This window comes from Myotis lucifugus, unplaced genomic scaffold (genome assembly GCF_000147115.1).
Source record: "Myotis lucifugus unplaced genomic scaffold, Myoluc2.0 scaffold_8, whole genome shotgun sequence".
Classification (NCBI taxonomy): domain Eukaryota; kingdom Metazoa; phylum Chordata; class Mammalia; order Chiroptera; family Vespertilionidae; genus Myotis; species Myotis lucifugus.
The window spans coordinates 9,548,366-9,565,416 of record NW_005871056.1 but is presented as its reverse complement, the minus strand read 5'-3'; the positions used below and the strand labels follow the sequence as shown (position 1 = coordinate 9,565,416).

The 17,051-nt window shown below is 47.4% G+C and overlaps 1 pseudogene; it reads left to right on the top strand.

Annotated features, from left to right (window-relative positions):
• Nucleotides 1-12,098, top strand: part of LOC102417661 — a 71,642-nt pseudogene extending 59,544 nt beyond the window's left edge.
• The last annotated feature ends 4,953 nt before the right edge of the window (nucleotides 12,099-17,051 follow it).

Sequence of the window (17,051 nt, the reverse complement as noted above, 5' to 3'; positions counted from 1 at the left end):
TCTCACTCAGTCCCAATTGGCGAGACCCCAGCAGCAAGCTAACCTACCAGTCAGAGCATCAGCCCCCTGTTGGTCAGTGCACGTCATAGTGAGCAGTTGAGCGGCCTTAGCATATCATTAGCATATTATGCTTTGATTGGTTGAATGGACAACCGGACACTTAGCATATTAGGCTTTCACTATATAGGATTTATCTATATCTTTATGTATATTTTCCATGCTCCAAAAAGGACGTTAGGGGTGGTACCCCCAGACCTGAAATATTTAATTAGCTGCCCATCCTCTCTCCTGGGCTGTCCTCCCAATCCAGGTTCAAAGGGCTGCATCCCCTCCCCTAAGACAGACCCTTCACATGTTTCATGCTATAGAAGGAGGCGAGGCTGTCCAGTGTGTGCACTTTGTGTGTTTTGATGGATAATATCCATGAGCATGCTCGCTCACGTCTCCAGAACTGCTGTTTGTCTTGGACATGGCACTCTGCAGGCCGGCAGGTTTGGAACGGTTGCCCCGGCAGGGAGCCTGGTCACAGTACATCCTTGTGCGCACTCCAGGCCAAGGATGGAATGTGGGCCCAGAGCACAGTTGTTTTCCACCCCACAGAATGGACGATAAAGGCCCTCTTGAGTTCTGGAATGCACGCTCGCTGTCAGTTCACAAAGGAGGTATCCAAAATATATGCGTCAGACAACCTGACGTTCCCAAATGTAATCACTTTAAAGAACCCTGTCTCCCTGCCCAGCTGGTGTGGCTCAGTGGTTGAGCATCAACTTATGAACCAGGAGATCACAGTTCGATTCCCAGTCAGCGCACGTGCCCGGGTTGCAGGCTCGATCACCAGTGTGGGGCGTGCAGGAGGCAGCAGATCAGTCATTCTCATCTTTGATGTTTCTATCTCTCTCTCTCTCCCTTCCTCTCTGAAATCAATAAAAAAATATATTTTTTTAAAAAGATTTTTAAAAAAGAACCCTACCTCCCCATCATTGAATTACTCTCAGAAAACAATGCGTGTTGAATTTATCTCTTCCTATAATGTGCTAACTGGACGCTGTTTTGACGATAACTAACTTTCCTTCTATTCTAATTTGTTTCTAGAGACTTTAATTGCTACACTTGCAATTTCTATAAACCTGGCGGGCTTGTGTTCCAATAAAGCCCAGAATGAACTTCAATCATTGCAACCTCCAAGGAAAGAGCAGGACTTGCCACTGTGTGGGCTGGGCTGGCTTGGTCTCCAAGTCAGTATCTCCACTTGAAAATGTGTTAGTCTGTTTAGAAGCCAGGCTAATCCTACCTTTCAATCACGGGAGGAAATGGATTTTAGATTCAAGACTCAAGGTGGGTCCCTCCGAGTGCGAGGATCAAACGCTCTGGTGCTTTCAACAAGCAAATGCTACCGCCTGTCTCGAGGCGGAGGCCAGCGGGACTGCAGGGTTTATAAACAACACTCCGCTATTTATTGGAGCTGCCCACCCGAATCCAAATCTTCCTCTCCTCAATAGCGGCCTACTTACCACAGCTTAAATGGGGCTCTGCGGGCTGCCCGGGTCTGCAATTTATTACTTGCTGCGAGAGCTCAGACCCAGACTTTCAATGTCCCCAGTTGAAAGTTTATCCCAGTCAGGACAGAAAATTATTCTCTCTGCCTAGGTTGAAGCACATTACTTCTTTATTGAATTAATTATGATAAGGATCATAACTTTAAACGAGGGGTGAGGTGCTGGCTTTCCGCTGGGATTGCTTGGAGCAATTTTCATCCAAGCATTTTTGTGGAGTTATTGAGTCTGGCAGGTCTGAACTTTGGAGAGGAGTAACTTTCTCCAGAACTTGAAAGGGGTTGGACATTGATCCAGGCAAAGCTGTACCAGATTCCATGTCTTGAGACAGGGAAATTTGCACTGCATGCTGAACAAATCACTGCGGGACCGGATGAAAGACAGCTTGGGAACTCCTCATGTGGCCTCGAGCTTGGCCCGAGGAGGGCAAGGGACAGACAGGGACAGAGAGGTCCCCAGCCAGCCCGTCTTCCCCTGCCTCCTCATCTTCCAAGCCCAGCCTAGGCTGCGAGGTTGTGCAAACAACATGCCTGATCCTGATGCCCAGGGGGTAGTGGGTGGGATCGGCAAAGGACACTGGCTGAGGTCAAATGGCCCTCGGTCTGAACCCTGCTTCTGCCCCTTCCCAGGGGTGGAACATGAAGACTGGCCCTCCCCTTCTGGGTCTCACGCTGCACCACTGAACTATTTAAAGCGTGTTTCTGTATAACATACAGTTTAAACTAAGAAGGCTGGCCCAGGTATACATGGATTTTTTTCAATATACTGTAAGTGCATTTTCTTTTCCTATGATTTTCTTAATAACATTTTCTTTTCTCTAGCCTACTTTATTATAATACAGTATATAATGAATAAGACATACAAAATATGTGTTCATCAACTGTTTATGTTATCAGTAAGGCTTCCAGTCAATAGTAAACTATTGAGAGGCAAAAGTTATATGCGGATTTTCCACTATGCCGTGGGTTGGCACCTCAAAATCCCATGTTATTCAACTGCATATTACATATAATATATAAATATTTTACACACATGTGCATGCGCATGTACACACACACACACACACACCCCTAGTACTTAGGTGGGGCTTATTTAAAAGTAATCATGATTACTAATATCATTATTATCAGGAAAATAGAAAAGTTAAGCCAGACCAATATCTCGTATCTGTTTCAGCTAAAATCTCCCAACTCCTACCCAGGTGACAACAGTGTGGGTCTCGGGCACGGGCCATGTGGTGTCCATGCTGCCAGCTGGCCTGTCCCTCCCCGCTCCCACCCCCTCCAGGCTCAGAGGGTGCCCTGCCCCGCTCCCAGTGCTGGGACCTGGCATGGAAGTCCCCCAATCTGCCTCACCCAGCCCAGGTGCTGGTGGACCCTCAGGAACAGGCGTCGCCAGGGAAGAGGGAGCCTGTGGCTCAAAGTTGGGTGACTGTCTAATTTACAGTCCAAATCAGGCCACTTTTAACAGTGAAAGGGGCACTGATAACAGTTACCCTGGAACAACATGCATAACCAGGACTGTGTGGCCCCGGGATGCATGGGTACCTGCTCTCAGACACCCCAGGTCTGAGGCCCTGTGCCCTTCTACAGAAATGTAAGTCCACCTCTTCAGAATGACCTCCTCTGATGACTCCGGACCTCTCAAGGCCAGGTAGTCTGCAGGCCCCTGAACAGCCGCACCCAACTTCCAGCCATGTGCCAACTACTCAGTGTTTTCAATGCCCCTTCACTGTTCCTGCCAGCTGAGTGCCTCTGGAAAAGTGGCTGATCAAGCCCAGTGTCTAAGTTGTCTCTTAGGATTTAAAGAGGGGACCCCTGGGAGGCCCAAGAGCCCAGGCTCATTGCACCCTCTCCCCGGTCTAAAGCCCTAGGTGCCCAGACCACACCTACCCCCAACATGCTCTTCCACATCCAGGCTGATCTCCGCAATTCTTCTGACAGCCTGGCCAGCCACCACTCGGGCAATAGTTACAGTCACATGGTCTCACTCGGGGTCTCCCTGTGTGACCTTGTTGGAGCCTCACAGGGATCCTATAGGTACGTGCTGTCATTAACACTGATAGGCGAGGAAACTGAGACACAAATAAGTAACTTGCCCAGGTTCTGCATGAAAGTGGCCTAGCCAGGCTTTGACCCCCAGCACCTGCAGAGGCCTTAGAGGAAAGATTCACGATGTATGGGGTGAGATGCGCTTAGGTTAGGCCTAGATTCCAAGCCTGACTTCACCAATTCCCAGCTGTGTCCCTGGACAAGTTCCCTTTTGTAATGAGTTAATTTGACTGAGGCTTGTTCTAGGATCAAAAGGGACAATGAATGCATAGGTACCTTATAAAGTGTGGGGCCAAAGCAGTTTATTAATGTATCTGCTGCAACAGTCCCACCTGCCAGTGAATCCTCCACTGTGTCCCCAGCAAGATGCCATCTGCCTGGCCTGGAACATGCTGTCCACAGTCCTTACCCTCAGAGCCCTGCCCTCAGGGGCTCGGGGCCTGGCCTTGAGCCCCGGTCCCCTCCGAAGGTCCCCTCTGCTCTGAGAGTGGAGCTCGCCATCCCAGGAGCTCCAACCATCAGGTCCTGGCAGAGGCAGCCCCATTTTGGTGAGGCTGTATGTCGGCTTCCTCCAAGTCTTCATCCCAGAGATGTGCCTGCAGTGGGGCCACCAGTGTTGTCCAGGCAGCCGGCCAGTTAGTCAACCGGCCAGTTAGTCAATGGAGTGGCCAGTGGGCTCCATTGCTCAGCTGGCCAGTGCACTGAATGTCCACAGGAAGCCCTCTGCGGGCAGGACACATGCCTCTGAGATATTGCTCATCCTTGTACCTTCCTCTCTCCCCCAAAAAAGTGTACTTTTCCTCCTACTCACCACTCGCCCACCATGGAGCCCACATGGTGTGGGTTATTAGAGCCACAGCTAAATGGGGCGATCTACCATTTTAATCTGTCAAAGAAAGTGTACCAGAGCTGGGAGCAGGCAAGGTCTGGCGCAGGGGCAAGGAGCTGGGGCTGGGCTCATGTGGCTGGGGGCAGCCTGTCCAGCCTCATCCCTCAGAGCCAGTCCTCAACCCTTGTGCCTGCCTGGCCACATCTCTGCGTGAGAAGGGTCCCTCCCCCCAGAGGGTCAGCCAGAGGTGAGCGTAGGACAGATAGCAGGCTTCTCAGCTTCCTGCAGTGTGAGGTGGGCACTAGGTTATTACACCTCAGAGGGATACAGGCCGAAAATATCAGGTTCTAGGGGGGTTTTGAGTGACATGGAACGTGACAGAGCATGGCTGTCAGCAGGGTGGCCTGCCCTGCCTTTCAGCACCCATTCTCATTCAAGGGTCCAAGCTTCTCAGAGAAAGATATAAACTTGTTCACACTAAAATGTGAATGATCAAATGTTCTTCATGCATTACACTTCAGAAGAGTTTTCACAGAAAATACGTAAACAGAAATTTCCAACATAACTCTTCAGACATTACCTTCCATACAAATGCATACACACACACACACACACACACACACACACACACGGACATGCACAAACTCACACATATAAATATACATATGCACACATACAAACACACATGACTCTCTATACAAACCAAACTACTTAGTATTTCCTGAACCCCCCAGACCCGTGGTCGGCAAACCGCGGCTCGCGAGCCACATGCGGCTCTTTGGCCCCTTGAGTGTGGGTCTTCCACAAAATACCACGTGGGGGCGCGCACGTACAGTGCGATTGAAACTTCGTGGCCCATGCGCAGAAGTCGGTATTTTGTGGAAGAGCCGGTATTTTGTGGAAGAGCCACACTGAAGGGGCAAAAGAGCCGCATGTGGCTTGCGAGCCGCGGTTTGCCAAGTCGCAGTTTGCTGACCACTGCCCCAGGCCCTCTCTCCCTACCAGATACTTACATTATCTACAATCTACTAAAGCATTTCCCCACTTTGTTTCCCTAATTATCTTCGATGAATCCTTCAAATGAATCCCAGTGGCCACCTCCTCCAGGAAGCTTTCCGTAGGCTCCCTCTCTCCAGGCTGCATGTGGAGTTGCTCCATGGTGTGTCCTCTGTGCATCCCTCCAGCTGAGCCTCTCCCCCCCCCCACCCGCCCACCCTGAGCTGTCCTCACCTGTTTCCTGACCTGACTCTCTCAGCTCCCGAGGGCAGGATTGGGGCTCATTTTCCATTTTATCCCTGAGGCCCAGCACACGGCTTGGCACAGACTAGGTTCTTGGAGGATGTTGGCTGGATGAAAAAGTGACAATCTGCATCAAGGAACCGTCTTTCTCCCTGAGTAATGAAGGCAGAGCCCTGCCAGGAGCATATACAGCCTTGCACACGTGGAGGAGCCAAGTGTGGCAGGGTTGTGCACCCACACACGGCATCCACAAAGACACGGGCTCCTCCTCTGACCTAAAGGCACTCATCATTTCCTGAGAATCACTTTGACTATAGCTGGGAAAAAAGAAACAAACAAAATCAAAGGCTGGAAGAACTGGTGGAAGACACCGTGCCTCTCAGCATGCCACTGGGGTCCCCGGAGGTACATTAGCTGAAAAGTGTTCGAATTAGCCTGTAAACAAACATGCCATGCCAAGCTGTGACCTCTCAGACCCAAAGCAGTCCCCACCCCTCCAGGCTTGGGAGCTCCCAGCCCACCTCACGAGGTCCCCACGGGGCAGGCCGATGGCTTCTCACCCACACCCGTTACTATGACAGCCCATGCGTCCGGCCCACCCGTTTCTGTCACTTAAGCCTAAAGCAACATCTCCTCCTTTCTGCCACCCTCAGCAACAAGCCTGCTGGGAGCCAGGGTACACCCAGGATGGCAGGAGCTGCCCAGGGTGCACTTGCCCCAGACCACACATGGGTGTGCCCACCTGCCCATCCAGCCACACCCCACACCCCTAGGAGACTGTACAGTGAAGGGCCGAGAGCAGTGCCCCTGGAGGTGCTCCACTTGGGTTCGAATCCCGACTCCACTCACATTGACGAGCTGGGTGATCTTGGGCAAGATATTTCACCACTCTGGGCCTCCCTTTCCTCAGCTACATAATGGGAAAAATACTATCTCTTATCTCATAAAATAGGATGAAGATCAGATCTACCTACTAGTAAAGAGCTCCTCACAGTATCCCGCTATGGTGAGCACTGAATCAATGTCAGCGGTCATTGTCACACACCCCATCTACAGAAATCTGCACTGCTGACCTGTGACTTCCCTGTAAGGAAGTCTTAGTCATGGGCTGAGAAGTTCCCTTCTCTGGCTCTAAGGGGCAACCACAGTGCCTGAAAGGCAGGGGCATGGTAAGGACTCACAGTCATTCATTCATTCACATTCAACAAACATGAGTAGCCATCTACAATATGCCAGGTTCTGGGGAACCAGAGATGGGACAAGGTCCAGCCCTGCCTTCAGGAGCACATGTCCAGTTAGCAGCATGGAGGGGGGAGCGGATAGTAACAAGTATGTTTTTTACCATAACTGGGGGCAGGGAGAGAAAGATACAAACAAAACCCAAAGCTTGAAGAATGGGTGGAAGACACTGCCTCTCAGCATGTCACTGTTGTCCCCAGAGACACGTTACCTGAAAGTGCCATAAGGAAGCATGGGAAGGGGGGAGAGTCAGTGAGGCGGGGAGGGGGACAATGCAGCCTCGGGAAATCACGGCAGGCTTCTTGTAGGAGGGAGCATCTAAGTACTGAAGGCTGAGCATGAGTAGCCTATGAAGGGGTGAGGAGGGTGGGAGATGAACCAGGCTGCACTGGCTCAAATTAACTAACTAATGTTAACAACCATCACAACCAATAGATCCATCTTCTGGCCATTTTCTCTGTGCCAGGGCCAAGCATTTTGGCCACACCCTCAGCACAGAGGAGAGGGGGCCTACAGTCCCTGCTCTGTGTTCTGTTCCTCAGTGGTGTCTGGAAATCAGGTACCCAACAAATATTTTTATTAGAACTAATAAAGATCAGGCACCCCTAGGAAACTGGTTCTAATATGGTCCCCATTTTACAGATGGGGAAACTGAGGATGTCCCACAGCTAGCTGTGAGACGGAGCTCGGATTGGAGGGCGCTCTGTCTGGTGTCCGGCCAGGACTCTCCCCACTTAGTCTCACTGAGGGCGCGCTTGGCCTGTAGAGACCTCCGCAGCCAAAGCAGCCACTCCCTCCCATGCCCCTGAAAGACCATGTCATGGAAATCACCCCAGCTCTCCTCGAAGTGGGCTCTGTGAGGAAGGCTAGCCAGCAGGGTGCCCACTGCCCACCCGCCCCACCCCCATGCTGCTGGCTCTGCAGCCTGTGTTTACATTTCTCCCTCAATCTGGAGGCTGCAGATTGAAATTATCTCCTCTCCTGTGTCAGCCCGTCCTGAGCCTCGCTCCCAGCCCCAGCACCTCCCAGAAGCCTGAGGCAGCCACAGCTGGACTCTGATAAAGAAGGCTCTGTCCCATGGGTTTTTGATGGGGGGAGAGGAAGGGCTCACTCAGCCAGCGGCCCTCCCTGCCTGGGGACTGAGGGGAAGTGGAGGTATCCCCCATCCCAGCCGCCTCTTGGGGAGCAGAGTCTGGCTGGCCCCAGGCCTCCACACTGACTTCCAGGGAAGTGGAGAGATGCAAGGCCTCCCTCACTTCAGACTCTGTTTCCTCATGGCCATCCTCACTATCTCTGTGATTAAAGTACTTGCTGTGCAACCCTGAGCCAGTTCCCGCCCCTCTCTGGGCCTCATTTCGTTCATATGTACAGTGAGGGACTAGGGTAGATGTTCCTGGGTGATGTGCAGGGATCTGCCTTGTGCCAGGCTCTTCTAAGCTCCCTGAGGCCAGTCCTCATTCTTATCTGCACCCCCAGCACCCAGCACAGTGCCTGACAGTCAGTAGGTGCTCAGGAGTGTTTGTTGACTGAATAAATTATGAATGTCTGTCTGTCTCCCTGCCTTGCCAGTGATGTCTTCCCTTTCCAAGCCCTCAGGACTCTCATGAACCCTAGCACACCTTGGAATCCATCTCCATACCCCCTTGGCCAGCAACAGACTCCAGGCCATATCTCCATCTACAGAGTGATCTTTCCCCAGCCCTGCTCTCAGTGTGGAGCCTCCATAAAAATCGCTTAGTGCACCGAAGGATCTCAATGAACACTAGCTATTACCATTATTATAGTGTCAGGTAAGTTCATTCACACTAACATCTTAATAGTCAATATTAAATGAACAGTTCTCTTTTCTAGAAGGGACAACCCCCGAGAACAAATCTCTAAGCATGATATCGCAAGTGCTCCTTGACATCTGAAGAGACTAGCCTGGCTCCCAGTGAGAAGGAGGCAGGGCAGGCCTTCCAGCAGGGATGCAGGGTCCTGAGGCTAAGGTCCATGTCTCCAGAAAGACAGAGAAGGGAGAGTCAGGGCAGGAGCTCGTCAGCCGGGCAGGCTCTAAGGACACGTTCCTGTGCTGATGGGCCATGTACTTAGCATCACCTGGAAGAGTGATGGCAATAGAGCCAAAGGTGGAAATGCAGGCAGAGAAGCCTGGGGTGGGATCAGCATGGGCTGAGCCATGCGTATGCTCTTTTGCAGGAAGCCAAGCTTGGCTTAGAACCAGGTGCCAAGTCCAAGGAATTTGCAAAGAGCTAAAACAGGCTGAGCAACATGTCCACAATATAAAACAATCACAGGCAGTGCTAGACTGTGGCATAGCTAGTATTGAACTCCTACTCATACTTCAAAATCCTGATAAGAATTTCTACTCCTGGTAATGTTATGGATTTGATATTCTAAAACAAACAAACTTCTGGTTTTAAAAAAAAGTACTGGGTGAAATACACCAAACAATCTTTTTATATATTTTTTAAATTTGTTTCAGAGAGGAAGGGAGAGGGAGAGAGAGAGAGAAACATTAGTGATACGCGAGAATCATTGATTGGCTGCCTCCTGCACACCCCTACTGGGGATTGAGCCCGCAATCTGGGCAGGTACCCTGACTGGGACTCGAACCGCAACCTCCTGGTTCATAGGTCGATGCTCAACCACTGAGCCATGCTGACCAGGCTCAGACAATCTTTTTAAATGCAGAGCTGAACTTGCAGTAAGTAAAACAAGGACTCTCCAAAGGTCAGAGGTGAAGAGGAGATGGGCCTCCAGCCTGGAGGGTCGGTGCTGCCTTAGGGCGGCTCCAGGGCATTTGCTGACACCAGGACACTGGAGTCTCAGGGTTTATTGGCAACGGGGGAGACAAGGCCATGGCATATGTGTGATTGGATCCCCTATCCCACTCGTCTCCCAAACACAGAAGTTATGGGAGAGGGCTATAGTGAAAAGTTGGGCCAGAAAAAAAAATCTGCCCACCATCAAAGGAAGAAAAGATAACTCAACCATTTTAGATCCGTAATTTAATCTTAGGCTCGTATCTAAGTGGGGAAAAGGAAAATAACAGAATGGAGATTCTGCTGAACTCATAACCATAGCCCTGCACTCTGAAAATATGAGTTCAAATTTATATTATCTCCTCAGTCCAGAAAACCCCAAGAAGTTAAAGCTGTCTCCGGCCAGCAGTGCCCTGCGACACCTGGCAGAGGCCAAAGCTAATTGTCTCTGGAGGAGCACACCCTCAATCCAGGCCCGGAGGTCCCTAGAGATCTCGGGGAGTCAAATGGAGCTTGCAAAGAGGTGTAAGACACAAGAGGAACCGCAGTGGGAATCCTCAGAAACAACCAATAGTAGAATTATACCTGACGGACTTTAGACACTGGAATAATTAGGTACAGTATATTAAATAAGTAAGTTTAAAATGTTGAACAAAGTAAAATAGAGAGCTGAAAATTCAAGCAAGAAACAGACTACTAAAAATGACCAGGCTGATTGGATGGATAGATAGATAGATAGATAGATAGATAAGTGGATAGATAGATAAAACTCCTTGAAACAAATTCAAATCATTGAAATTGAAAGCCCAGTGGAATTGGTTAAACAGTTAAATAGAGAATTCATGCACTGCAAGACAGATCTAAAGAAATTACTTATAGGGCAACACAGAGATAAAGAGATAAAAATATTAGAGACATGGACGATAGAATGAGAAGATCTAAATTATGTCTAATTGGAAATCCTGAATATGAGATTTAGGGACAAGCAATCTTTGAGAAATAATGAGTAAGAATTTTTCACAATTGACAAAGGACATGAATCATCAGATTCAGGAATCACAAGAAATCCCAGCAGGATAAGTAAAAATGAAATCATATGTAGACACATCATAGTGAAACTGCAGAAAAACCTTTAAGAATTCCCCAGGGGAAAGACAGATTGCTTATAAAAGAACAAGCAGACCAATAACCACAAGAGCAGCCTGAGGCAGTGGGCTAACATCTCCAGCATGGTGAGGGAAAATAACTACCTAAATTCTAAATTCAGCGAAACTCTCACTCAGATATAAGAGGACAGTTCTCGGCCTCCTGGTGCCCCAGCACACCCAAGTGCCCCGAGCCTGGCCCCAGTCCAGGGTCCTGGCAGTGCTCAGGGCAAGGTGCTGAGGCACAGTTTGGAAAACCAGATGCTCAAGCCAAACAACTGCAAGATGCTGTCACCAACGCAGAGAAGCATCTAGAAGAGCTGTGCCAAAGCTTTGCTGTGTATGTGCAGGGAACTGCCGGACTGCGAGACCACGCAGACCTGCTGGTGAACCTCTGCATGCCTGCCAGGGGTGGGGACGTCCGGCCCGAGGGCCATGTAAGGCCCGTGAAATCATTTGGTGTGGCCCTGCCAAGGCATTAGGGGTGAGTTAATGAAATGTTTGACCAAATATAGCAGGCTAGTTTTTAAGTTGATAATTTTGTATGGCCCGAGAATGATGTTGATGTTATAAACATCCAAATGGCCCTTGGCAGAAAAAAAGTCCCCCACCCCTGAGAGACCCCCCACATTTAAAGCAAGGCCTGAAAAACTGTGCTGGTGAGTTTGCCAAGCTTCAGGATTACCAACAGGCAGAGGTTGAAATACTTAAAGCTAAAGTAGCTGAACCATTGAAAGCTTTTGGAACCATTATAAAAACAAAAAGAGCTGACGTAAAAGCAACATTAACAGCAAGGAATTGAGAAGCTAAACAATTAACTCGGCGAAACCCATCTGACTGACGTGTTATTTCACAGGCAGAAATGAACTTACAGAGAGTGACAATGGATGCTACTCGAATAACTCATCCTCTGGAGGAAATGACTGACAATTTTGAAAAGCAGAAAATAAAGCCTAGAAAGACTATATTTTCAGAATGTATCACTATTCAAATGTTATTTCACAGCATCGCTTCAGAGGCCCACACTGCTGCCTACCACAATCTACAAAAGATTGTTGAAGAAGAAGATTTTGAGGTTTCCTGAAACTCTCTATATCCACCAGGTTGTTCATCTCGACTAGGTATTGCAAGAGCAAATTCAAAGTCACCTCTTCAGAGACCACTGTCAGCTAAGTGTGTACCTGGAACAGGAAAGGTATCTACCTGTCGGCTAAGAGAATCAGCAAGCAGAAGATGGTAAAGAGGATGAAGCCTTAGATATAAAAGACGAGGAAAATTAACTGTCTTAACTAAATTTCACATTTCCATTTTTATCTTAGATGACTGGAAATCCAGAATTACTGAATTGTAAAACTTTATACTGGCTTGGTACATTAAACCTAAAAATGAAATCCTATAGGAAATGGAAAATAATTAAAGGAAATTTACGCTGACAAAAATGAAGGCCTTAAAAACATTACACACCAGTCATTTCAACATCCGGTCTAGCAGCCTGTGATCTTTTTATACAGGCTCAGTGGTCGACCTAAGAACCAGGAGGTCATGGTTGAATTCTAAGTCAGGGTACATGTCCAGGTTGTGGGCTCAATCCCCAGTAGGGAGCGTGCAGGAGGCAGCCAATCAATGATTCTCTCTCATCATTGATGTTTCTATTTCTCTCTCCCTCTCCCTTCCTTTCTGAAATCAATAAAAAAAATATATATTTTAAAGTATTTCATATTAATTAATGCACTATACCTAGTTGATGACAAAAAATGAAATATTTAACAATTCCACTTGCTTCTTTTAGGTGAAGACTCCATGCTTTCATTATCAGAAAAGGGTCCTAGAGAGTCATTCTGATTAAATACAAATCCTATTCCTGTAAAGCCTTCATCAGAGAAGACGTTTCTTTTCCTTCCCTTTTTTTCACTTTTATTACAACTTAAAGTTTCATCATTTAATACATAATTTTACTTTTCAACAAGAGTGTAATCACTCTTTAATTAAAGGCAATGAAAACCCAGTACATAAGTGTTTTACAGCTCTACTTACAACATAAATTTTAGCTTTAGAAAGGAAGCCACATTCCGCCTGATTCTAATTTTAAAACAAAACTGATGTCAGGCTAAAGCTGTACATGGTGCTATGACTTTTGAAAAGCTAATTTGGTGGAATGTTGCCTAAGAAAACTTCTCAAAAAACCATAAATCATTAAAAACCTATGAAAATTTCACCAAATTACCATCTAATAAAGAAAAGAGTATACAGTCACTCTTATTCCTGAAAACGCAAAACAATTGAAAGAGCCTTGCATTATGTCTGCTGCTTTTGTTTCCTTGCAGGGGGAACTGTACTTTGTTATTTCATGAGTCCCAGTCAGGCATATAAACTTTTGAAATTTATAAAATTATTTGGGAAAGCTACAAAAAGCAATGACTCATAACAGAAAAATACTTTCTGGGGGCAGGGGAAGAGTCAGGGGACAATACTGTGGATGGATGAGTGGATAAAAAAGATGTGGGATATATACACACAATGAAATACTCAGCCTTAAAAAGGAAGGAAATCCTGCCATTTGCAACAACGTGGATAAACCTAGAGGACATTATGCTAAGTGGGATAAGCCATAGGCAGAGACAAAGGCTGCATGATCTCACTTACATGTGGAATCTAAAATAATCAAACTCAGAGAAACATAGAGTAGAATTGTGGTTACCCAGGGGCTGAGAGGAGGAGAGAAATGGGGGAATGTTGGTCAAGGGGTACAAAGTTCCAGTTATGCAAGATAAGTTCTGAAAATGTAATGTACAACAATGTGACCAAAGTTAACAACACTGTCTTGTATACTTGAAATTTGCTAAGAGTTAGCATCATGCAAAGAACACACACACAAATAGTAACTATTGAGGTGATGGATATGTTAATTGGTTTGATCATGGTGAGCATCTCACAATGTATACATATATCAAATTGTCAAGTTGTGCATCTTAAATATATACAATTTTAATTGTCAATTAGACCTCAATAAAACTAGAAATAAGAGGACAATGGCCTTTCAGACAAAGAACTGAGTTTATTACCACACACTTTCACTAAAGGACCAAAAGAAGAAAAATGGTTTCAGAAAGATCTTGAACAAGATGGAATTGAGATCAAAGAAAATAGTAAATATGTACACAAAGCTAAACAAGCATCAGTTCTATTAAATGAAAATAATGGCTCAGATTGGGACAAAAGATCATTTGAAACTGAATTAGTGGACAATGATAATAGTAAGACATGGGAGATGAGGGAAGGGTGATTATCTTTAAGCATTAAAGGTATCTGCTGAAGTTTTTAAGAGTAACCACTAAAATGAAAGCTAAACTTTCCAACTCAACAGAGGAAGAAATGGAATTTTTTCAAAAGTCTTAAAGTTAAACAAGACATGGATAGTTCCTGACTTTGAGGAGCTCAGAGTCTCCTCAAGGGGACTCTGAATGCAGGGAACAAGCAAATAAAGACATAATTCTACTGACGTGGTTTGTTTTTTTTCTTTTTTATTGATTTCAGAGAGGAAGGGAGAGGGAGAGAAAGATAGAAACATTAATGATAAGAGAGAATCACTGATCGGCTACTGGGGATCTAGCCTGCAATCCGGGCATGTGCCCTTGACCAGAATCGAACCTGGGACCCTTCCGTCTGCAAGCTGATGCTCTATCCACTGAGCCAAACCGGCTAGGGCTACTGACAATGTTTTAAATGCATGATAAGGTCAAGTACTGATGAGAACACAGGGATATGGGTTGCAATAGTCACAGCTGATATGAGTGTAAATTGGGTCAATTGCTCCAAAGGGCCGCTTGCCATTGGCTCCCCTGGTATGCCCCTCTCACTGCCAGGCCCTTAGAGCCGTTCACCCATGTGCAGGTGTGTGCAAAGGACGTACATATGGGCATACTGCTGCAGCACTGTGTGAATACCAAGCCCCAGAAACTACCTACATACCTATTAATAAAAGAATGGGCAAAAGTGCCGTTTAGCCATGACAGAGAATATTTCTCCTCAGTAAAAGGAAGACAAGGTAGATGTACTATGTTCTATTATCAAATATCTAATATCAAATACTCACCCTACACACACACACTCACCCTACACACACACACACACACATACACACACACACACACACACACACACACACCCCAAAACCACCACCACCTCCTCCCAGGCAGGGCTCGTCCAAGCCCAGGAGAGGGCCGTGGCACCTCACAGATGCATAGTAAGTGTGAGCTGCAGAGCTGAGCGAGGCCAAGCACACAGAGAGGGGTCGGGAGAAACAGAGAGATGAGGAGCCAGGAGAAGCTTCCAGCAGAAAGAGAACAAGAGGGGAAGGAAGTCCCTGGCTGACACTATGGGGATGTACTGTCCACAGGAAAAGGGCAGACGCAGAGGAGAAACCCACAGACCCAAGCACAGCAGCTGCAAAGGTGCTCACACTCCGCCCAGGCCCACATCCAAGGGGATCTGGGCGTTGGAAACAGACCTGCCTGAGGGTAGGAAGAGAGGCTGGAAAAGGCCCAGGCAGCAAGCCCCGCCCTTGCCTCCTTCCCACACTATCAGCTCTCGTCTTCCTGTTTGACCAAACTTGTCAAGTGTGTTTTTGAAAGCTCCTATCTTTGGGAAGAGTTATGGGGGAGGGAGGAGTCCAGATCTCAGGGGCCACAGTGACCAGCCGGCCCATAGCTCCGCTCCTCTGCCTTGAACTCCCAGAGTGGGGAGGTCTGCAGTGCTTGGGCCACAGGGCTCACTTCCTACCAGGCTTCTCTCCCATGGGAGGCCTAAGGGTTACATAAATCTTAGGGGGTGGGGGTGTCTGTATACGTGTGTCTGTCTGCCTGTCTGTGTGTGTTTACATGCCTGTGTATGTGCGTGCTCCACTTCGACTCCTACTGGGCCACATATGAAATTGTCTCCCACTGTGTGCTGGGAACTTTTCTGGACACTGGAGATCAATCAGCTTCTTTCCATGTCTGAGTCCTGCCTACCTCTCATGCCTCTTCACTCACCACTCTGTGCTTTATATGGAATGTTAGTGCATCCTACACATGACAGGCTGCTTCTCATGGCCATGCCTTCACTCAGTGCTGTTCCTGCTGCCTGGACTCCTTTCCTCTCCTCCCTGGTTAACAGTTTTCTCTTTCAGATTTGGCTGGGGTGGTACTGTCTCCAAGAAGTCGTCCCTGTCACCCCTCCATCCCTAGCTGGGCTAGGTGTCTCTCTTCGGGACTTCATCATGTTCCGGGCTTATGTGTATTGTGAAACATACAGCAATACTAAACCAACATTAAAGGAGTGCTTCCTGTGTTCCAGGAGTTGTACTGAGCAGTTAACATGTATTAATGTATTTAATCTTCATAATATCCCTATGAAATGGGATAGTTTCTAGCTCCTGAAAGCCATTCTCTCTCCTTTCCCCCCCCCCCCCCCTAACTTAGCTCTAATTCTGTTGGGAATAGCAATGTGTCCAGCTTAATAATCATATATCATTCCTAATCTTGCAATTAAATTCTGACCAATAGGATGTAGGTAGAAGTTGTTAGGAGAGACTTATGGGGAAACTCTTCAAAGGGTGACTGGTGCAACCGGAAAGCACGTGTTGCCCTTCCCCTTTAATCCTTCTTCCAGCCTGGAATGTTAACACGATGGCTTGAGCCACAGCAGTCATCTCGTAACCACGAGGCAATCTTGAAAAAGAAGGCCAAAAATGATGGAATAGAAAAATAGAAGTAAGTTCCACATTTGATATGGTCAAGTAAACTCCTATCGGACCAAACCTCCCAGTGATAGTAACTATGAACTCTGGACAAAATTAAAAATACAATTATCTAAAGTCACTGGAGAATGAACAAAGGCATATTCTGGATGGGAGTTGATATTTGGAATAAGGGATGGGGAACAGGCTCCCATTTTTATGGCTTTTACTTGAACACAGTTCCCAGTCAGCTTAAGCAGCCACTGAGCGGAAAGCACCGTGTGAGGGACTAAAGCTCTTATAAAAACCCTCAGTTTTTCTGGGTTAAACAACCAAAGGAGAAAGCTTGGGGACACCTTAGCTGCTGGAAAGTGAAAGGGTAATTCTAGAAAGGAGAGAGCCCAAGAAAATGAGCCCTGAATTCTATGCATAAGCTGTCAACCCCCGAGTGAGTGCTGACCCAGCCTTCATGGACCAGGCTCAAAGCCGCCTGGGGGTCAGAGAACTCGGAGATTTG